Consider the following 12373-nt stretch of genomic DNA (forward strand, 5'->3'; position numbering starts at 1 on the left):
TCTGTAATTGAGAATTAAATTTATCTTAATTGAATTGTATGACCAAATTGATAGAATGTAAAATATTGAGGATAAAATATAAATTATACCAAATTTTTAATTGTTACGTCACTTTCTCAGTTAAAAAGTTAACAGATAGTAATTTGATTGAAACATTTAAATAGTTTGATGATTTAATTGATTAAATCAAAACATCGATAGTCAAGATGAAAAAGAACAATAATTAGGTGGTCACCCTTGTAGTTAACCTAAAATTAAAATTACAAAACATAATTTATAATAATATATGTATTAAAATAAATAAAAAATACAAATAGGGCCACAAGCTATTAACAAGAGAGTAAAATCAACTAACAACTCCACCTGCTCTTTTCATCAAAGAAGAACAATATCGCTAAATTTTAGTCCAACAAATCTGTTGCTGAAATTCACCAATTCTTTTCCACGTCAGTGCCCTCCAGTTGGAAACTCACAGTTCCCATACGCGGGGCGTTGTGAGACAACGTAAGCCGCACCGCCGAACTCGCACGTACCTGCTGCACGTGTCTTCTTTTGATAATAGCTGTTGAAGGCATACGAGGCGTGTGCTTCGAGTGAGTTCGGATTATAGCACGTCGCACCAGGTTGAATAGCGTTACAATCGGACCCTCCGTCGCCGCACTCATAGTCCAACGCGTCTTGCAGCTTCTTCCTATCGGCTTTCCCATTCGCAATGCACCATGTCTGCCCAACTTGTGTCTTCGACACCTCTCCGGCCAACGGTACCCGATTCGTGTTTGTGTTGACCGGCGTTGACTGTCCTCCTTTTAGCTCCTCTCGTGTTAATGGTATGTTATATACCTTTTGTTCATTAGGGTAAATTAACCCGTAATTCCTTTCCGAAGTTGGACCAGGTTTTTGGTTCTCATTGAACAATGCAAATAAGTAAACGTTGAGTGGGTCATAAGGCCTTAAAGGGGTCCCACTTCCACTCAAAACTTTCCGTACCAAGTTACCATTATACGACGCCGCATTCTATTCACTAGCACCGATTTCATTCTCGTCCCCCATCGAAGGCCACCCTGTTTCGGTCACCACCATCTTTACGTCGTCGTATTTGATAGCCGACATGGCAGCGAATCGGCGAAAACGGCGTCGATTTGAGCTTCGAAAAGGCTGTGGTATTTCAACCCGTTACCCGAATCCACCACACCCGTATTGTCCTTAAACAAGGCGTAATCAAGTGAGATTTGATCCGAATTTGCGGAGTAAGCGAAAAACGGGTACGCATTCACCATGAGGTAAGACCCGGTTTCTTTCAAGAAATCCAACATGGGTTTAATCACCGGTTCGACCAGTTCCTGCTTGAACAAACCGGCTGATGAAGGGTAAGAGTTTTTCAGCGCACTGAAAGCTATGGGGGAAGATATTTTAATGGCGGAATCCAGCTTGGATTTAACGAGGGAAGCGTGTATGTTTTTCATGGCGGGTACGAGGTACCTCGTCGTGTTTTTCGGATCGACGAAAACTTCATTACCGACGGCTATGGCTTCGATCTTTGTCTGAGGGTAGAACTTGGTTACGTTGGATTGAACCCAGTTGTCGGCGGCGGACTGGTCCGTGGCAGTTGCGGCGAGGAGTTCGTTGGGGAGAGCGACGACGACGCTGATCCCGGACTTCGCCAACGCTGTCAGAACGGTGGCGCTGGTGTCGTAAAGCTTCACTTTGTTTATTCCCTGTGTTTTCAACAGTCCAGCGACTTTTTCCTGCGATGGCAAGTTGTCGGCGACACGACCATAGTTAATCCCTACTGAACCAGCAGCATCTGCAATAACAAAACAAAACAAAACAAAAAAAAACTTTTGGGTTTCTATGCTTGAAGTTGATACATCAAAAACAAAAAAAAAAGGTTTCATTTTGAAGCTCATACCTGAGGCAACAATGGCGGACAAGAGAAAAATGGCTGAAACTAGAAGATAGAAAGCTCGGGATGCCATGGCCAGAGCTTTGAAGAAGAAGAAACGAAATGGTTAATGATTATTGAAGAAATGAAGTGATTTTGACGTTGATTTATAGGGGAGAGTGGGACTAGTGGGCAAATCAACTAATGGGATTGAAAATCACAATAGCAGCCACCAACTCGACCGTTTTTTCGACAGGCACTGTTTTTTTTTTAAACTCAGAATTTAGATTTAGATCTGGATAGTACATCCTGGCCGCACACGTGTTTTTTAGTAGTGATTCGGCGAATACAACGGTTATTAGTAGATGTACTTTTTGTCTTTATGTGGATTGATGATACATGAATTTTTTTGCAGAAACCTATAATGATTTGTTGAAAATGAGATTTTTTTTGCCCTTAATTCGAACGTTGCATTCACAAATGTTTTTAAAATCGGATCGGGCATTGAATCAAAGAAGATAATGGTTTACTGGATCAATCGAATTTAATTGTAATTGAACCAGATTTTATCTAAAATAATATTTTTTTAATTTTACATAAAATTAAAAACAATATTAATAAATATGTAACACTTTTTTTAAGTTTACAATATTAAAAGATATAAAAATATTACAAGTCATAACATATATAAATTAAAAACCATAAAATCAAATGAAACAAAATGATTCAAATTAACTACAGCATAATATTTAAGATAAAATATATTAAATAATAAATATAATTATATAACTATAATCAAAAAATAAAATTGGGACTTAAAAATCATAACAAATTATGTTATTTGATTTAATTTAAAAAAAACAATCTCACATGGCCAAGAAACATAGAAGAGCATCCAAAAAGTTTAAAGAATAAAAATATAAGAACAAAACAATCGCACATGGCTAAGAAACATAGAAGAGCATCCAACTTACTTCTATAAATAATAGAGGTAATTTGACATTCAAAAGCATAGAGCCTTTTGGTGAGCACACAGCGAATTATTCTTTTGCTTCAATTGAGCTCAAATTTTAGGCTTCAATCGAACTTCTAAATTTTTTTTGAGTTCGAGCCTTTTCGAGTTCAAGTTTTAATATTATATTTCGAGTTCGAGTTGAACTTGATAATTTTTAGCTCGTGAGTTTTTGAGTCGAGTTGACCTTACTTTTAAAGTTTTCGAGTTCGAGTCGAGCTCAGCAATACTCGAATTTGACTTGGCTCGTTGAACAAACGACGTCGTTTGGTTTATTTTTTAAAAAAAAGAAAAAAGTGAACCGGCGGTTCAAATCGGTTTTGCTGGTTTTCAGTCGATTTACCCCGATTTTATCAGTTTTCAGCCGATTCATTGTCAGTCCGGTTTTGTGAGGTAACCGGACCGAAAAAGCCACTGATTCACAGTTCAACCGGTCAATCCGATCCGATTTTGATAACCATGGCATTCCCAGTTAATCGTTGTTTTTGTTTTATTATTGGATCAATTGTTGATAAATTATTCCGAAAGATTCTTAAATGCTGGTATGCTTAATTTAGATTACTATTCTTTTTGGAAATTAAATACTTGATTGTTCACAATTGACAATTTTATGTAAGAACTTTTTGTGATAAAAAGGTACAGTCTATTTCAATCTTAATTTTTTTTAAAATGTTAAAAATAATTAAATGAATTAAATTTTGGTGAGATATATTTTAGAAATAAAAATTGAAATATAAATGTTTTCAGAAACTTTGTTTCTATATTAACTTAACTTTTTTATTCTATGTAGTATTACGAGTTTAAAGATTTCTATTTTTTATTAAACCGAAATGATTATAAGATAATATTTATTCTAAAGATTCTAAATCTTTTAACGATGGACGTTCAAACAACTTTGTAGATGTCGGTGCTCAAATATGAGGCATCTAGGGACAATAATTATCCCCTTAACCACTAAGGTAGTTTTATTCATATTAATTTCTATTTTTTTAGTGAAACTAAAAAGTAAATCTTATAATAAAAATAATACAATCAATTTGTTATTTATATATGTGATCATTTTAGAATTAAAAGTAAAATTATTTATCTATACTAATATAATCATATAGACATTCATGTATTATGTATTTGATCAATTTTGAAATAAAATTAAAACCATATTTAATATATTAATATTTAAGTGATTGATTGAGTTGGTATGGCATTTTAATTGGATATTAATTCAATTAGAAAAATATTAAAAAGATTAATTTTAAACAATAATAGATAATATTATAATGATTTCTATATCTTTTTATACTTTTATATAATTTTTAAATAAAAAATATTTATTCAAATATAAAAAGAGAATTTAATATATATATATATATATATATATATATATATATATATATAGATATATATTCAAATAATTTAATATATCTTAAAAGAATCTAGATTTTTTTCTTCACAATTTCATCTATTATTAATAGGATAACTATTTCATGTTCCATAAATTTTCATTTTCCATAAGTATACCTATCTTATATTATAGAACCATTTCTCCTATCTATAATTGCATATATATCATTATAGTATAGAAAAATTCCAAATAACTAAAACAATATAACACAAATTGAAATAAATGAAAACAAATAGAAATGAAATCATACATACATACATACATAATTTAGGATTCTATATATAATTAGGGTTCACTTATGCTTAATGTAAAACTTTTAGTTTTACACCCTTTTAGGATCATTGGGTGAGAGAAAACCAAAGAACGAGATTAACTCTTTATTTTTTTCTAGGGAATATCTTCTTATTTTCTACAATTAATCTCGACCTTTGACTTCCTTCGTAATCTTAAAACAATGTAAAACTAAAAAGTATATAATTATGTCCATATATATATATATATAGAGAGAGAGAGGGGGGAGAGAGAGAGAGTATGTAATTATATCCATATATATATATATATATATATATATATATATATATATATATATATATATATATATATATATATATAGAGAGAGAGAGAGAGAGAGAGAGAGAGAGAGAGAGAGAAAAAGTATGTAATTATATCCATATATATATATATAAAGCAATCAACCTGTTGGAGTTGTAATAGCTCCTGCCCTCGGCTTTTTAGATAGTTCACTCAACTTCGGGGCGGGGCGACTTTCAAGTTGAAACTCCGCTCCTCGAAAAAGGAGCTTTAATAGCTCATCTTCGGAGGTTTCTGGCTTTTGAGTTCCTTTTCTATGATTGAGAGAGCTCCTTGATTTGGCCTCTCAACGCTTATAGGTTTGTGCTATAGTGCAGCTCGTACTTGTATGAAGCTGCGGTATATATATATATATATATATATATAATTTAAATGTTTGAAAATATTTTAATTTAATATAGTAATTTTTAAAATTTGTGGCTGTAGATATGATATTAGATTCGAGGGTAAATTATTGTCGCAACCAGCCCCTCGAGGAAAGGCCAACGAGTTGCAACGAGGGATTTTTTTGAAGTGTTTTGAAATGATTTTAGGAAATGTTGGCAGTCGCCACCAAACATTTTAAGGTGCGATTGGAACACCATAAAAATCGGGTAATTTTAATAAAATATTTTATTTTTATCAAAATATCAAGTTTGCGGTATGCGAAAACCATAAAACACGTTCTAGAGTTCGTTATGCGTGGGGAAGGGTTAGCATCTCACATCACCAAAAAATTGATACCTAGTCGAATACCCTATATTTAATATAAAAAATTTTGAGTTTGAAGTTTTATTTAATTTAATAATCACTATGGATGCAAAGTTGAAGAGGGTGCTCGTTTATTAAAGCCAATAATATTCTGTTGGGATTTGCGGAAACTCGAATTGACAACCGAAAGGGTTCGCCATGAGGGCTTAAGTCGGTTCTTGTGTTTAGGGAGTAAGGAGATTGAAAAATAGAAAATTTGCACAACGATTTATAGTGGTTTGACTTCTCAACCAACTCTACATCCACTACCTTAGCTCCTCACCAAGGATTTTCTAACAAATTCACTAATTTGTTCTTTCTTTTTCAAGGATCAAGAGTAACCTTTACAACTCCCTAGTTTTTTCATAGGCTAAACTAGAACATTTTCCCTAGCTTTTAGCAGGATTAGCTAGAACCAAAACCCATTTACAATGAAAGGAAATGTAAACAAGAAAACCTCTCTAAGGTAGGTGTTTACAAGAATTAAGCTCACAAGAACAAAATATTTACAAGAGAATGGAAAACTAAGAATGAAAAACTCTTCTCTTGTGTTTGCTTGCTTGGATAGGTGTTTTCTACATTCTTCAAGTGTCTTGAACTTGTATTTATAGGTTGGAATGAGTTTGTGGTTGTTTCTAGACATTGGGGATGTTTTGGAGCTATTGGGGATTCATTTTCAGAAAAATAAAACTGCCCATTACAAGTAGTATTGGTACTCCTTTAATGAGTATCGGCACTACCTTTGTAATATTTGAATTTTATCAATACTACTGTTCACGGTATCGATACTACTGTAGCACTATCAGTACTATTTTCTACATTCTGGAATTTTTTAGCATCGGTACAATTCATACAGTATCAGTACTATTCATATAGTAAGTTACTATTCATAAAAAAATTTTGTGTTCAATTCCAAATTAAATGGACTTTGAATTATTTTTGAAAACTTTAAATAAATTTAATTCAAGTCAAAAAACATTTTTCCATAAATTGTTATATCAAAACATAGTTCAACAATCTCCCCCTTTTTGATATAACAAAACATTTGAAAAATTATTTTTGGCAAAACTCTCCCTTAATAAAATATTTAATGAAAAAGCTACCAATTGTTGGAAAATATATGAAAATGTTGAGCTCTTCCTTTTTCATTAAGAAATTGAATTTTTCAAACCCATACTTCTCACCCTTTTTGTTATATAAAAATAATTCATCTTTAAAGATCAAAAATAACTTTGGAGAGTAAGTGTTAAATTTTAACATTAAAATTTATTTGAAAAATCAAAGCTCCCCCTTAAAAAGTGCATTCCAAACAGAAATTTGACTTTAATAGTTTGACACAAACAAGATTGAATTTCAACAAAGAATAACAAACATGTTAGTACCACATGAAATTCAATATATCCAAGTCTAAAATACTTTATGCAATATCAATTATTGAAATTAAGTATATGTGCATAAAGCTTTCAAAAATGTTATGCATTTGAAGAATTTGATATCAATTGTTATAGAGATCTCTTTTGCATTTAAAACACATGCATAAACATTTAAATTTAGGTCAAAAATTTAAAATTTGTAAAATCAAAGTATTTGAAAAGTTGATATCAATTGTTAGAGAGATATCATTTGCATTTAAAACAAAATTTGACCAAAATTCATTATGATGAACTAAAAATTATGAAAAATCATTAAAAATTTAAAATGTTCATCATAAAACCTTTTTAACATACATGAGAGAAAAAACAAAACATAATCGTTTAAGATAAAAACTCATGCATGCTTAAACCAAAATGAGCAACCAAATAATCAAAATCAAAAGCATTAAGCTTAGAGGTTACACATTTCTTTTTCATGTGTTCCTACAAGAAACATTTATTTGGATTTTGGTATCCAAATTCCTTTGGATCATTGAACGTTAGTTTCAATGTCCCTTGTTCCCTTGGGAACTCATACTTGTCTAATTTTAAAAGATTTTCTTTTCTTTATAGGACAAGTATATTCCAAATGACCATGAAAATGGCAATGTGAGCATTTTGCCATTTTTAAACATAATGAGTTGTTTTTAGAAATTAATTCTTTTTATTTTGTTAAGCTTTCAAGCTTAACTTTTAAATCAAATTTTCTTTTTCTAAATCATTGATTTTGAATTTTGAAAGATCTAAATTATTTTGCAAATTTTCATTTTGGTTTTCAAAATCAACTTTTGCTTTCAAAACCAAATTATTTTCATTTTTAAGTTTTGAAATTAATTTATTATATTTGGAATTAATGGTCTCAAATCCCAAATACAAAACATTATAAGAATCTTATAACTCATCAAAAGAATATGAATTTAATTCATTTGAGTTAGAAGATACATCAAAATCTTCTTCGATGGCCATGAGGCATAGGTTGATTATTTCCTCATCATCATTGGAGTCATCTTCATTACTCCAAGCTGCCACAAATGCCTTCTTCTTATTTGATCCCATTTTTCTTTAGAAGGGGACAATCATACTTGACATGTCCCGTTCTTTGACATTCGAAGCACATCGGGGGACTCTTCTTCTTGGTTGATTCATGCTTCACTTCCTTGGAAGTCATGAATCTCTTGAACTCTTTGAAGAGCTTGGACATCTCTTCTTGTTCATCATCGTCTTCATCCACCTCATCACTTGAATCTTGATAGCTTTTACTGGTGGATTTGAAGGCAATGCCTACTTCCTTCTTATTCTTATTTTTCTTCTCTTCACATTCTTCTTCCTTCACCATCAACTCATGAGTGCGAAGGGAACCAATTAGCTCATCGAGAGTGAGAGACTTTAGGTCTCTAGCATCTATAAGAGTCAACCTCTTCGATTGCCACGGCTTTGGAAGATAGTATATCATCTTCCTCACAAGCTTCTCATTATAGATTACTTCTCCAAATCCCTTGAGACTATTGACAATCACGAAAAATCTATCCGTCATAGCTTTGATGTCTTCATCGGGTTTTATCTTGAAATTCTCATAGATATGGTTGAGAAGACTTATCTTTGTTTCCCTCACTTCATCGGTTCCTTTATGAGTAACTTGGAGCTTATCCCAAATCTTCTTGGCATTAGAACAAGAGGATATTCTTACATATTCATCTGGGCCTAAAGCACAAAAGAGAATATGTATAGACTTAGCATTAAGCTGAAACCATTTCTTCTCTTTATGACTGTAATTGTCGAACTCACCGGGTGGAGTGGAGTAACCCTTCATGATTGAGTTCCAAGGTCCTAGATCGTTGGCTTGAATAAAGAATATCATCTTATTATTCAAATAGGCATAATTTTCTCCATTGAAGGACGGCTTGTTGACTGGTTGTGAATCTTGAATGTGCGAGTCTTCAATGTAATAGGCACCGGAGGTTGAAGTCATTTCTTTGTCGGTTGCGTTTGGAATCGGTATAGCTTCTTCGAGGATCGTCTCAAGGATGTGAAGCCTTCTAACAAGTCAAGCTCTGATATCAATTGTTGGGATTTACGGAAGCTCGAATCGACAACCGAAAGGGTTCGCCAAGAGGGGTTGAGTCGGTTCATGTGTTTAGGGAGTAAGAAGATTCAAAGATAGAAAATTTACACAGATATTTATAGAGGTTCGACTTCTCAACCAAGTCTACCTCCACTACCTTAGCTCCTCACCAAGGATTTTCTAACAAATTCACTAATTTGTTCTTTCTTTTTCAAGGATCAAGAGTAACCTTTACAACTCCCTAGTTTTTCACGGGCTAAACTATAACCTTTTCCCTAGCTTTTAGTAGGCTTAGCTAGAACCAAAACCCCTTTACAATGAAAGGAAATGTAAACAAGAAAACCTCTCTAAGGTAGGTGTTTACAAGAATTAAGCTCACAAGAACAAAAAATTTACAAGAGAATGAAAAACTATTCTCTTGTGTTCGATTGCTTGGATAAGTGTTCTCTACCATCTTCAAGTATCTTGAACTTGTATTTATAGGTTGGAATGAGTTTGTGGTCATTTCTAGCTGTTGGGAATGTTTTGAAGCCATTGGAGATTTATTTTCTACAAAATAAAACTGTCTAGAACAAGTAGTATCGATACTCCTTCAATGAGTATCGATACTACCTTTGTAATATTTGAATTTTATGACCGTTGGGCTTGATAGTATCGATACTATTGTTCATGGTATGGATACTACTGTTCACTGTATTGATACTACTGTAGCAGTATCAGTACCATTTTTTGCATTCTGGAATTGTTTTAGCATCGATAATGACCATGGTAACGATACTACTGTTTATGATATCGATAATACTGTTCATACAGAATCGATACTATTCATACAGTACGTTACTAATCAAAAAAAATTTGTGATCAATTCCAAATTAAATGGACTTTGAATTATTTTTGAAAACTTTGAATAAATTCAATTTAAGTCCAAAAACATTTTGCCATAAATTGTTATATCAAAACATAGTTCAACAATCTCCCCCTTTCTGATATAACAAAACATTTGAAAAAATTGTTTTTGGCAAAACTCCCCTTAATAAAATATTTAATGAAAAACATACCAATTGTTGGAAAATATATGAAAATTTTCAGCTCTCCCTTTTTCATTAAGAAATTGAATTTTTCAAACTCATACTTCTCCCATTTTTTGTTATATAAAAAATAATTCATCTTTAAATATCAAAAATACCTTTTGAGAGTAAGTGTTAAATTATAACATTAAAAATTATTTGAAAAATCAAAGCTCCTCCTTAGAAAGTGCATTCCAAACAAAAATTTGACTTTAATATTTTGACACTTAAACAAGATTGAATTTCAACAAAGAATAACAAACATGTTAGTAGCACTTGAAATTCAATATATTCAAGTCTAAAATACTCTATACAATACCAATTATTAAAATTAAGTACATGTGCATAAAGTTTTCAAAAATGTTATGTATTTGAAGAATTTGATATCAATTGTTACAGAGATATTTTTGTATTTAAAAATAAACATTTAAATTTAGATAAAAAATTTAAAATTAGTAAAATCAAAGTATTTGAAAAGTTGATATCAATTGTTAGAGATATATCATTTGCATTTAAAACCAATTTTGACCAAAATTCATTATGATGAACTAAAAATTATGAAAAATATTAAAAAATTAAAATGTTCATCATAAAACCTTTTTAACATACATGATAGAAAAAACAAAACATAACCGTTTAATATCAAAACTCATGCATGCTTAAACCAAAATGAGCAACCAAATAATAAAAATCGAAAGCATTAAGCTTAGAGGTTACACATTTCTTTTTCATGTATGGCTAGAACATTTAAATATCTTCACTTTCATCACCATTGCTTTCACACACCTACAAGAGACATTTATTTGGATTTTGGTATCCAAATTGCTTTGGATCCTTAAGCATTAGTTTCAATACCCCTTGTTCCCTTGGGAACCCATACTTATCTAATTTTAAAAGATTTTCTTTTCTTTATAGGACAAGTATGTTCGAAATGACCATGAAAATGGCAATGCGAGCATTTTGCCATTTTTAAACATAATGAGTTGTTTTTAGAAATTAATTCTTTTTCTTTTGTTAAGCTTTCAAGCTTAACTTTTAAATCAAAATTTTCTTTTTCTAAATCATTGATTTTGAATTTTGAAAGCTTTAAATTATTTTACAAAATTTCATTTTAATTTTCAAAATCAACTTTTGCTTTCAAAACCAAATTATTTTGATTTTTAAATGTTGAAATTAATTTCTTATATTTGGAATTCATGGTCTCAAATCCCAAATACAAAAAATTATAAGAATCTTATAACTCATCAAAAGAATATGAATTTAATTCATTTGAGTTAGAAGATACATCATAATCTTCTTCGATGGCCATGAGGCATAGGTTGACTATTTCTTCATTATCATTGGAGTCATCTTCATCACTCCAAGCTACCACAAATGCCTTCTCCTTATTTGATCCATTTTTCTTTAGAAGGGGACAATCATACTTGACATATCCCATTCTTTGACATTCGAAGCACATCGGGGGACTCTTCTTCTTGGTTGATTCATGTTTCACTTCCTTGGAAGTCATGAATCTCTTGAACTCTTTGAAGTGCTTGGCCATATCTTCTTATTCATCATTGTCTTTATCCACCTCATCACTTGAATCTTGATAGCTTTCGTTGGTGGATTTGAAGGCAATGCATACGTCCTTCTTATTCTTGTTTTTCTTCTCTTCACCTTCTTTTTCTTCCTTCACCATCAACTTATGAGTGAGAAGGGAACCAATTAGCTCGTCGAAAGTGAGAGACTTTAGGTCTCTAGCTTTGATAAGAGTTGTCTTCTTCTATTGCCATGACTTTGGAAGAGAGTAGATCATCTTCCTCATAAGCTTCTCATTAGGGATTACTTCTCCAAATCCCTTGAGACTACTGATAATCACAGAAAATCTATTTGTTATAGCTTTGATGTCTTCATCGGGTTTCATCTTGAAATTCTCGTAGCTATGGTTGAGAAGACTTATCTTTGTTTCTTTCACTTCATCGGTTCCTTCATGAGTGACTTGGAGCTTATCCCAAATCTCCTTGGCATTGGAACAAGAGGATATTCTTCCATATTCATCTGGGCCTAAAGCACAAAAGAGAATATGTATAGCCTTAGCATTAAGCTTAAACTTTTTCTTCTCTTCATACTCCAATCGTCGAACTCATCGGGTGGAGTGGATTAACCCTTCATGATTGATTTCCAAGCTCCTAGATTATTGACTTGAATAAAGAACATCATCTTATTCTTCCAAT

The 12373-nt window shown here is 31.8% G+C and overlaps 1 pseudogene; it reads right to left on the minus strand.

The window, feature by feature from the left end:
• Positions 1-268: 268 nt before the first annotated feature.
• Positions 269-1996, minus strand: LOC120116010 (annotated as a pseudogene).
• Between the last annotated feature and the right edge of the window lie 10377 nt (positions 1997-12373).

Source organism: Hibiscus syriacus, unplaced genomic scaffold (assembly GCF_006381635.1).
Source record: "Hibiscus syriacus cultivar Baekdansim isolate YM2019G1 unplaced genomic scaffold, ASM638163v2 tig00000910_pilon, whole genome shotgun sequence".
In the NCBI taxonomy this organism is placed as follows: domain Eukaryota; kingdom Viridiplantae; phylum Streptophyta; class Magnoliopsida; order Malvales; family Malvaceae; genus Hibiscus; species Hibiscus syriacus.